The sequence below is a fragment of the Pelobates fuscus genome, chromosome 5 (genome assembly GCF_036172605.1).
Source record: "Pelobates fuscus isolate aPelFus1 chromosome 5, aPelFus1.pri, whole genome shotgun sequence".
NCBI lineage: Eukaryota > Metazoa > Chordata > Amphibia > Anura > Pelobatidae > Pelobates > Pelobates fuscus.
Window position 1 is genome coordinate 6,924,713 of NC_086321.1, and position 11,377 is coordinate 6,936,089.

The window sequence follows — 11,377 nt, forward strand, 5'->3', positions numbered from 1 at the left end:
AAAAGACAATTGTCATAATGTGGCTATAAGAGTACGTTACGATGGTTACACTGGTAATGTCTTTTCCAGCAAGACCTTGTTTTTGTGTTGAGGACAAAATAGCTGAACACAGGCTACCAAGAAGGCGCAGTGGCCAAGTGGTAAGGCGTTGGTCTCGTAAACCAAAGATCATGGGTTCAATCCCCAACTGTGCCTAAGTAAGTTGGAAAAGTTTTGTCCTTTGTAATTAACACAACAGAATCCTCATTTATGCATACTTTATACAAAATAGAAGAGTTCTTCACAGGTCTATTAGCTGAAAGATTTCAGTCAAACAAAATAAAATGGGAACAGATTCTCCTATTCACGGGCTGGAAAACTTAAACTACTTGACATTATGACAAAAGTGTATAAAAAAATCACATTACTTATACACAGAAATAAAGTCTTGTTTTTTTTTAATATTGCAGAAGAAACAAGGCAGTAAAAAGAAATTTACATAGAACATTTGCACAATTCTCTGGAGGCCTGATCATTAAAATGGCTGTGCAAAAATATCTCAAAGGTCATATTTGAAAACGTGGTGAAGGAATGGTCCATCTGGAGGAGCAGACAAACGTTCTTTCATTAAAAACACAATGAAGAAGACACATTTCTCGATAACGTACACTATCAAAATCAATAGATACAGCTGAGGATTGTATGGGTGAAATATATCTTTGTTTGCTTATTTTTTTTTAAAAGTTTAATGGACAAAATCAAAATCTTTGTCTCCCATATATTATTAATGGCTTTATTGTTAGGGAAATTTGTCAAAAATTTGTTTTTAATTCACAATTCAAGGTTTTTCCATCACAAAATGAGTATGGGAGGATACCCTTAATGGAAATTGTAATACTTTAAACAGACATTTACATGGCATATTTGAACCGTTCTCTGGAGGCCTGATCATTAAAATGGCTGTGCAAAAATATCTCAAAGGTCATATTTGAAAACGTGGTGAAGGAATGGTCCATCTGGAGGAGCAGACAAAGGTTCTTTCATTAAAAACCCAATGAAGAAGACACATTTTTCAATAACGTACACTATCAAAATCAATAGAGACAGCTGAGGATTGTATGGGTGAAATATGTCTTTGTTTGCTTATTTAAAAAAAAAAAGTTTAATGGACAAAATTAAATTCTTTGTCTTCCATATATGATTAATGGTTTGCTTGTTAGGAACTTTTGTCAATGTTTTTTGGATTCAAATAGAAGAATTGTCCCTTGCATATGGAGAAAAAGGAATATTTTTAATTCACAATAGGCAGGTTTTTCCATCAAAAAATGTGAATGGGAGGATACCCTTAATGGAAATTGTAATACTTTTTAAAACTCAAGTACTATGTTTGTATAATGTAATTATGTTCCGCAGGTGGAATCATCTTCAGAGGACCCAGCGTTAAGACAGCATGCTAATTTCGTCTTAAAGTATACTCTTGGATAGAGAAAATCCTATGTATTTAGAATCATTTAGACTCTAAACAGCTTATGGACCATTTCAGAGTGCTTTCTCAGTAGATGTTCACAGCCATCCAATTCAAAAGACAATTGTCATAATGTGGCTATAAGAGTAAGTTACGATGGTTACACTGATAATGTCTTTTCCAGCAGGTGGAATCATCTTCAGAGTACCCAGCGTTAAGACAGCATGCTAATTTCATCCTAAAGTATACTCTTGGATAGAGAAAATCCTATGTATTTAGAATCATTTAGACTCTAAACAGCTTATGGACCATTTCAGAGTGCTTTCTAAGTAGATGTTCACAGCCATCCAATTCAAAAGACAATTGTCATAATGTGGCTATAAGAGTACGTTACGATGGTTACACTGATAATGTCTTTTCCAGCAAGACCTTGTTTTTGTGTTGAGGACAAAATAGCTGAACACAGGCTACCAAGAAGGCGCAGTGGCCAAGTGGTAAGGCGTTGGTCTCGTAAACCAAAGATCATGGGTTCAATCCCCATCTGTGCCTAAGTAAGTTGGAAAAGATTTGTCCTTTGTAATTAACACAACAGAATCCTCATTTATGCATACTTTATACAAAATAGAAGAGTTCTACACAGGTCTATTAGATGAAAGATTTCAGTCAAATAAAATGGGAACAGATTCTCCTATTCACGGGCTGGAAAACTTAAACTACTTGACATTATGACAAAAGTGTATAAAAAAATCACATTACTTATACACAGAAATAAAGTCTTGTTTTTTTTTAATATTGCAGAAGAAACAGGGCAGTAAAAAGACATTTACATAGAACATTTGCACAATTCTCTGGAGGCCTGATCATTAAAATGGCTGTGCAAAAATATCTCAAAGGTTATATTTGAAAACGTGGTGAAGGAATGGTCCATCTGGAGGAGCAGACAAACGTTCTTTCATTAAAAACCCGATGAAGAAGATACATTTCTCGATAACGTACACTATCAAAATCAATAGATACAGCTGAGGATTGTATGGGTGAAATATATCTTTGTTTGCTTATTTTTAAAAAAAAGTTTAATGGACAAAATCAAAATCTTTGTCTCCCATATATTATTAATGGCTTTATTGTTAGGGAAATTTGTCAAAAATGTGTTTTTAATTCACAATTCAAGGTTTTTCCATCACAAAATGAGTATGGGAGGATACCCTTAATGGAAATTGTAATACTTTAAACAGACATTTACATGGCATATTTGAACCGTTCTCTGGAGGCCTGATCATTAAAATGGCTGTGCAAAAATATCTCAAAGGTCATATTTGAAAACGTGGTGAAGGAATGGTCCATCTGGAGGAGCAGACAAAGGTTCTTTCATTAAAAACCCAATGAAGAAGACACATTTCTCAATAACGTACACTATCAAAATCAATAGAGACAGCTGAGGATTGTATGGGTGAAATATGTCTTTGTTTGCTTATTTAAAAAAAAAAAAGTTTAATGGACAAAATGAAATTCTTTGTCTTCCATATATGATTAATGGTTTGCTTGTTAGGAACTTTTGTCAATGTTTTTTGGATTCAAATAGAAGAATTGTCCCTTGCATATGATGAAAAAAGGAATATTTTTAATTCACAATAGGCAGGTTTTTCCATCAAAAAATGTGAATGGGAGGATACCCTTAATGGAAATTGTAATACTTTTTAAAACTCAAGTACTATGTTTCTATAATGTAATTATGTCCTGCAGGTGGAATCATCTTCAGAGGACCCAGCGTTAAGACAGCATGCTAATTTCGTCTTAAAGTATACTCTTGGATAGAGAAAATCCTATGTATTTAGAATCATTTAGACTCTAAACAGCTTATGGACCATTTCAGAGTGCTTTCTCAGTAGATGTTCACAGCCATCCAATTCAAAAGACAATTGTCATGATGTGGCTATAAGAGTAAGTTACGATGGTTACACTGATAATGTCTTTTCCAGCAGGTGGAATCATCTTCAGAGTACCCAGCGTTAAGACAGCATGCTAATTTCGTCCTAAAGTATACTCTTGGATAGAGAAAATCCTATGTATTTAGAATCATTTAGACTCTAAACAGCTTATGGACCATTTCAGAGTGCTTTCTAAGTAGATGTTCACAGCCATCCAATTCAAAAGACAATTGTCATAATGTGGCTATAAGAGTACGTTACGATGGTTACACTGATAATGTCTTTTCCAGCAGGTGGAATCATCTTCAGAGTACCCAGCGTTAAGACAGCATGCTAATTTCGTCTTAAAGTATACTCTTGGATAGAGAAAATCCTATGTATTTAGAATCATTTAGACTCTTAACAGCTTATGGACCATTTCAGAGTGCTTTCTAAGTAGATGTTCACAGCCATCCAATTCAAAAGACAATTGTCATAATGTGGCTATAAGAGTACGTTACGATGGTTACACTGATAATGTCTTTTCCAGCAAGACCTTGTTTTTGTGTTGAGGACAAAATAGCTGAACACAGGCTACCAAGAAGGCGCAGTGGCCAAGTGGTAAGGCGTTGGTCTCGTAAACCAAAGATCATGGGTTCAATCCCCATCTGTGCCTAAGTAAGTTAGAAAAGATTTGTTCTTTTCCAACAAAATCCTCATTTATGCATACTTTATACAAAATAGAAGAGTTCTTCACAGGTCTATTAGCTGAAAGATTTCAGTCAAACAAAATAAAATGGGAACAGATTCTCCTATTCACGGGCTGGAAAACTTAAACTACTTGACATTATGACAAAAGTGTATAAAAAAATCACATTACTTATACACAGAAATAAAGTCTTGTTTTTTTTTAATATTGCAGAAGAAACAAGGCAGTAAAAAGACATTTACATAGAACATTTGCACAATTCTCTGGAGGCCCGATCATTAAAATGGCTGTGCAAAAATATCTCAAAGGTCATATTTGAAAACGTGGTGAAGGAATGGCCCATCTGGAGGAGCAGACAAAGGTTCTTTCATTAAAAACCCAATGAAGAAGACACATTTTTCAATAACGTACACTATCAAAATCAATAGAGACAGCTGAGGATTGTATGGGTGAAATATGTCTTTGTTTGCTTATTTAAAAAAAAAAAGTTTAATGGACAAAATTAAATTCTTTGTCTTCCATATATGATTAATGGTTTGCTTGTTAGGAACTTTTGTCAATGTTTTTTGGATTCAAATAGAAGAATTGTCCCTTGCATATGTTGAAAAAGGAATATTTTTAATTCACAATAGGCAGGTTTTTCCATCAAAAAATGTGAATGGGAGGATACCCTTAATGGAAATTGTAATACTTTTTAAAACTCAAGTACTATGTTTCTATAATGTAATTATGTTCTGCAGGTGGAATCATCTTCAGAGGACCCAGCGTTAAGACAGCATGCTAATTTCGTCTTAAAGTATACTCTTGGATAGAGAAAATCCTATGTATTTAGAATCATTTAGACTCTAAACAGCTTATGGACCATTTCAGAGTGCTTTCTCAGTAGATGTTCACAGCCATCCAATTCAAAAGACAATTGTCATAATGTGGCTATAAGAGTAAGTTACGATGGTTACACTGATAATGTCTTTTCCAGCAGGTGGAATCATCTTCAGAGGACCCAGCGTTAAGACAGCATGCTAATTTCGTCCTAAAGTATACTCCTGGATAGAGAAAATCCTATGTATTTAGAATCATTTAGACTCTAAACAGCTTATGGACCATTTCAGAGTGCTTTCTAAGTAGATGTTCACAGCCATCCAATTCAAAAGACAATTGTCATAATGTGGCTATAAAAGTACGTTACGATGGTTACACTGATAATGTCTTTTCCAGCAAGACCTTATTTTTGTGTTGAGGACGAAATAGCTGAACACAGGCTACCAAGAAGGCGCAGTGGCCAAGTGGTAAGGCGTTGGTCTCGTAAACCAAAGATCATGGGTTCAATCCCCATCTGTGCCTAAGTAAGTTGGAAAAGATTTGTCCTTTGTAATTAACACAACAGAATCCTCATTTATGCATACTTTATGCAAAATAGAAGAGTTCTTCACAGGTCTATTAGCTGAAAGATTTCAGTCAAACAAAATAAAATGGGAACAGATTCTCATATTCACGGGCTGGAAAACTTAAACTACTTGACATTATGACAAAAGTGTATAAAAAAATCACATTACTTATACACAGAAATAAAGTCTTGTTTTTTTTAAATATTGCAGAACAAACAGGGCAGTAAAAAGACATTTACATAGAACATTTGCACAATTCTCTGGAGGCCTGATCATTAAAATGGCTGTGCAAAAATATCTCAAAGGTCATATTTGAAAACGTGGTGAAGGAATGGTCCATCTGGAGGAGCAGACAAACGTTCTTTCATTAAAAACCCAATGAAGAAGACACATTTCTCGATAACGTACACTATCAAAATCAATAGATACAGCTGAGGATTGTATGGGTGAAATATATCTTTGTTTGCTTATTTTTTTAAAAAAGTTTAATGGACAAAATCAAAATCTTTGTCTCCCATATATTATTAATGGCTTTATTGTTAGGGAAATTTGTCAAAAAAATTGTTTTTAATTCACAATTCAAGGTTTTTCCATCTCAAAATGAGTATGGGAGGATACCCTTAATGGAAATTGTAATACTTTAAACAGACATTTACATGGCATATTTGAACCGTTCTCTGGAGGCCTGATCATTAAAATGGCTGTGCAAAAATATCTCAAAGGTCATATTTGAAAACGTGGTGAAGGAATGGTCCATCTGGAGGAGCAGACAAAGGTTCTTTCATTAAAAACCCAATGAAGAAGACACATTTTTCAATAACGTACACTATCAAAATCAATAGAGACAGCTGAGGATTGTATGGGTGAAATATGTCTTTGTTTGCTTATTTAAAAAAAAAGTTTAATGGACAAAATTAAATTCTTTGTCTTCCATATATGATTAATGGTTTGCTTGTTAGGAACTTTTGTCAATGTTTTTTGGATTCAAATAGAAGAATTGTCCCTTGCATATGGAGAAAAAGGAATATTTTTAATTCACAATAGGCAGGTTTTTCCATCAAAAAATGTGAATGGGAGGGTACCCTTAATGGAAATTGTAATACTTTTTAAAACTCAAGTACTATGTTTCTATAATGTAATTATGTTCTGCAGGTGGAATCATCTTCAGAGGACCCAGCGTTAAGACAGCATGCTAATTTCGTCTTAAAGTATACTCTTGGATAGAGAAAATCCTATGTATTTAGAATCATTTAGACTCTAAACAGCTTATGGACCATTTCAGAGTGCTTTCTCAGTAGATGTTCACAGCCATCCAATTCAAAAGACAATTGTCATAATGTGGCTATAAGAGTAAGTTACGATGGTTACACTGATAATGTCTTTTCCAGCAGGTGGAATCATCTTCAGAGGACCCAGCGTTAAGACAGCATGCTAATTTCGTCCTAAAGTATACTCTTGGATAGAGAAAATCCTATGTATTTAGAATCATTTAGACTCTAAACAGCTTATGGACCATTTCAGAGTGCTTTCTAAGTAGATGTTCACAGCCATCCAATTCAAAAGACAATTGTCATAATGTGGCTATAAGAGTACGTTACGATGGTTACACTGATAATGTCTTTTCCAGCAAGACCTTGTTTTTGTGTTGAGGACGAAATAGCTGAACACAGGCTACCAAGAAGGCGCATTGGCCAAGTGGTAAGGAGTTGGTCTCGTAAACCAAAGATCATGGGTTCAATCCCCATCTGTGCCTAAGTAAGTTGGAAAAGATTTGTCCTTTGTAATTAACACAACAGAATCCTCATTTATGCATACTTTATACAAAATAGAAGAGTTCTTCACAGGTCTTTTATCTGAAAGATTTCATTCAAACAAAATAAAATGGGAACAGATTCTCCTATTCACGGGCTGGAAAACTTAAACTACTTGACATTATGACAAAAGTGTATAAAAAATCACATTACTTATACACAGAAATAAAGTCTTGGTTTTTTTTAATATTGCAGAAGAAACAAGGCAGTAAAAAGACATTTACATAGAACATTTGCACAATTCTCTGGAGGCCTGATCATTAAAATGGCTGTGCAAAAATATCTCAAAGGTCATATTTGAAAACGTGGTGAAGGAATGGTCCATCTGGAGGAGCAGACAAACGTTCTTTCATTAAAAACCCAATGAAGAAGACACATTTCTCGATAACGTACACTATCAAAATCAATAGATACAGCTGAGGATTGTATGGGTGAAATATATCTTTGTTTGCTTATTTTTTTTAAAAAGTTTAATGGACAAAATCAAAAACTTTGTCTCCCATATATTATTAATGGCATTATTGTTAGGGAAATTTGTCAAAAATTTGTTTTTAATTCACAATTCAAGGTTTTTCCATCACAAAATGAGTATGGGAGGATACCCTTAATGAAAATTGTAATACTTAAACAGACATTTACATGGCATATTTGAACCGTTCTCTGGAGGCCTTATCATTAAAATGGCTGTGCAAAAATATCTCAAAGGTCATATTTGAAAACGTGGTGAAGGAATGGTCCATCTGGAGGAGCAGACAAAGGTTCTTTCATTAAAAACCCAATGAAGAAGACACATTTTTCAATAACGTACACTATCAAAATCAATAGAGACAGCTGAGGATTGTATGGGTGAAATATGTCTTTGTTTGCTTATTTAAAAAAAAAAAAAGTTTAATGGACAAAATTAAATTCTTTGTCTTCCATATATGATTAATGGTTTGCTTGTTAGGAACTTTTGTCAATGTTTTTTGGATTCAAATAGAAGAATTGTCCCTTGCATATGGAGAAAAAGGAATATTTTTAATTCACAATAGGCAGGTTTTTCCATCAAAAAATGTGAATGGGAGGATACCCTTAATGGAAATTGTAATACTTTTTAAAACTCAAGTACTATGTTTCTATAATGTAATTATGTTCTGCAGGTGGAATCATCTTCAGAGGACCCAGCGTTAAGACAGCATGCTAATTTCGTCTTAAAGTATACTCTTGGATAGAGAAAATCCTATGTATTTAGAATCATTTAGACTCTAAACAGCTTATGGACCATTTCAGAGTGCTTTCTCAGTAGATGTTCACAGCCATCCAATTCAAAAGACAATTGTCATAATGTGGCTATAAGAGTAAGTTACGATGGTTACACTGATAATGTCTTTTCCAGCAGGTGGAATCATCTTCAGAGTACCCAGCGTTAAGACAGCATGCTAATTTCGTCCTAAAGTATACTCTTGGATAGAGAAAACCCTATGTATTTAGAATCATTTAGACTCTAAACAGCTTATGGACCATTTCAGAGTGCTTTCTAAGTAGATGTTCACAGCCATCCAATTCAAAAGACAATTGTCATAATGTGGCTATAAGAGTAAGTTACGATGGTTACACTGATAATGTCTTTTCCAACAGGTGGAATCATCTTCAGAGTACCCAGCGTTAAGACAGCATGCTAATTTCGTCCTAAAGTATACTCTTGGATAGAGAAAATCCTATGTATTTAGAATCATTTAGACTCTAAACAACTTATGGACCATTTCAGAGTGCTTTCTAAGTAGATGTTCACAGCCATCCAATTCAAAAGACAATTGTCATAATGTGGCTATAAGAGTACGTTACGATGGTTACACTGATAATGTCTTTTCCAGCAAGACCTTGTTTTTGTGTTGAGGACAAAATAGCTTAACACAGGCTACCAAGAAGGCGCAGTGGTCAAGTGGTAAACCAAAGATCATGGGTTCAATCCCCATCTGTGCCTAAGTAAGTTGGAAAAGGTTTGTCCTTTGTAATTAACACAACAGAATCCTCATTTATGCATACTTTATACAAAATAGAAGAGTTCTTCACAGGTCTATTATCTGAAAGATTTCAGTCAAAAAAAATAAAATAGGAACAGATTCTCCTATTCACGGGCTGGAAAACTTAAACTAATTGACATTATAACAAAAGTGTATAAAAAATCACATTACTTATACACAGAAATAAAGTCTTGTTTTTTTTTAATATTGCAGAAGAAACAAGGCAGTAAAAAGACATTTACATAGAACATTTGCACAATTCTCTGGAGGCCTGATCATTAAAATGGCTGTGCAAAAATATCTCAAAGATCATATTTGAAAACGTGGTGAAGGAATGGTCCATCTGGAGGAGCAGACAAAGGTTCTTTCATTAAAAACCCAATGAAGAAGACACATTTTTCAATAACGTACACTATCAAAATCAATAGAGACAGCTGAGGATTGCATGGGTGAAATATGTCTTTGTTTGCTTATTTAAAAAAAAAGTTTAATGGACAAAATTAAATTCTTTGTCTTCCATATATTATTAATGGTTTGCTTGTTAGGAACTTTTGTCAATGTTTTTTGGATTCAAATAGAAGAATTGTCCCTTGCATATGGAGAAAAAGGAATATTTTTAATTCACAATAGGCAGGTTTTTCCATCAAAAAATGTGAATGGGAGGATACCCTTAATGGAAATTGTAATACTTTTTAAAACTCAAGTACTATGTTTCTATAATGTAATTATGTTCTGCAGGTGGAATCATCTTCAGAGGACCCAGCGTTAAGACAGCATGCTAATTTCGTCTTAAAGTATACTCTTGGATAGAGAAAATCCTATGTATTTAGAATCATTTAGACTCTAAACAGCTTATGGACCATTTCAGAGTGCTTTCTCAGTAGATGTTCACAGCCATCCAATTCAAAAGACAATTGTCATAATGTGGCTATAAGAGTAAGTTACGATGGTTACACTGATAATGTCTTTTCCAGCAGGTGGAATCATCTTCAGAGTACCCAGCGTTAAGACAGCATGCTAATTTCGTCCTAAAGTATACTCTTGGATAGAGAAAATCCTATGTATTTAGAATCATTTAGACTCTAAACAGCTTATGGACCATTTCAGAGTGCTTTCTCAGTAGATGTTCACAGCCATCCAATTCAAAAGACAATTGTCATAATGTGGCTATAAGAGTAAGTTACGATGGTTACACTGATAATGTCTTTTCCAGCAGGTGGAATCATCTTCAGAGTACCCAGCGTTAAGACAGCATGCTAATTTCGTCCTAAAGTATACTCTTGGATAGAGAAAACCCTATGTATTTAGAATCATTTAGACTCTAAACAGCTTATGGACCATTTCAGAGTGCTTTCTAAGTAGATGTTCACAGCCATCCAATTCAAAAGACAATTGTCATAATGTGGCTATAAGAGTAAGTTACGATGGTTACACTGATAATGTCTTTTCCAACAGGTGGAATCATCTTCAGAGTACCCAGCGTTAAGACAGCATGCTAATTTCGTCCTAAAGTATACTCTTGGATAGAGAAAATCCTATGTATTTAGAATCATTTAGACTCTAAACAGCTTATGGACCATTTCAGAGTGCTTTCTAAGTAGATGTTCACAGCCATCCAATTCAAAAGACAATTGTCATAATGTGGCTATAAGAGTACGTTACGATGGTTACACTGATAATGTCTTTTCCAGCAAGACCTTGTTTTTGTGTTGAGGACAAAATAGCTTAACACAGGCTACCAAGAAGGCGCAGTGGTCAAGTGGTAAACCAAAGATCATGGGTTCAATCCCCATCTGTGCCTAAGTAAGTTGGAAAAGGTTTGTCCTTTGTAATTAACACAACAGAATCCTCATTTATGCATACTTTATACAAAATAGAAGAGTTCTTCACAGGTCTATTATCTGAAAGATTTCAGTCAAAAAAAATAAAATAGGAACAGATTCTCCTATTCACGGGCTGGAAAACTTAAACTAATTGACATTATAACAAAAGTGTATAAAAAATCACATTACTTATACACAGAAATAAAGTCTTGTTTTTTTTTAATATTGCAGAAGAAACAAGGCAGTAAAAAGACATTTACATAGAACATTTGCACAATTCTCTGGAGGCCTGATC

At 34.3% G+C, this 11,377-nt stretch overlaps 1 protein-coding gene and 5 non-coding genes across 6 annotated transcripts in view; all 6 read left to right on the forward strand.

Moving 5' to 3' along the window:
* LOC134610562 (von Willebrand factor A domain-containing protein 5A-like) overlaps positions 1-11,377 on the forward strand; it is a 180,589-nt gene that overhangs the window by 103,662 nt on the left and 65,550 nt on the right. The window lies entirely within an intron of this gene.
* TRNAT-CGU (transfer RNA threonine (anticodon CGU)) lies at positions 124-195 on the forward strand. Its single transcript has one exon. It is a non-coding gene; the product is annotated as a tRNA-Thr (tRNA).
* TRNAT-CGU (transfer RNA threonine (anticodon CGU)) lies at positions 1,922-1,993 on the forward strand. The gene has a single exon. It is a non-coding gene; the product is annotated as a tRNA-Thr (tRNA).
* TRNAT-CGU (transfer RNA threonine (anticodon CGU)) lies at positions 3,956-4,027 on the forward strand. Its single transcript has one exon. It is a non-coding gene; the product is annotated as a tRNA-Thr (tRNA).
* Positions 5,330-5,401, forward strand: TRNAT-CGU (transfer RNA threonine (anticodon CGU)). The gene has a single exon. It is a non-coding gene; the product is annotated as a tRNA-Thr (tRNA).
* On the forward strand, positions 7,127-7,198 carry TRNAT-CGU (transfer RNA threonine (anticodon CGU)). The gene has a single exon. It is a non-coding gene; the product is annotated as a tRNA-Thr (tRNA).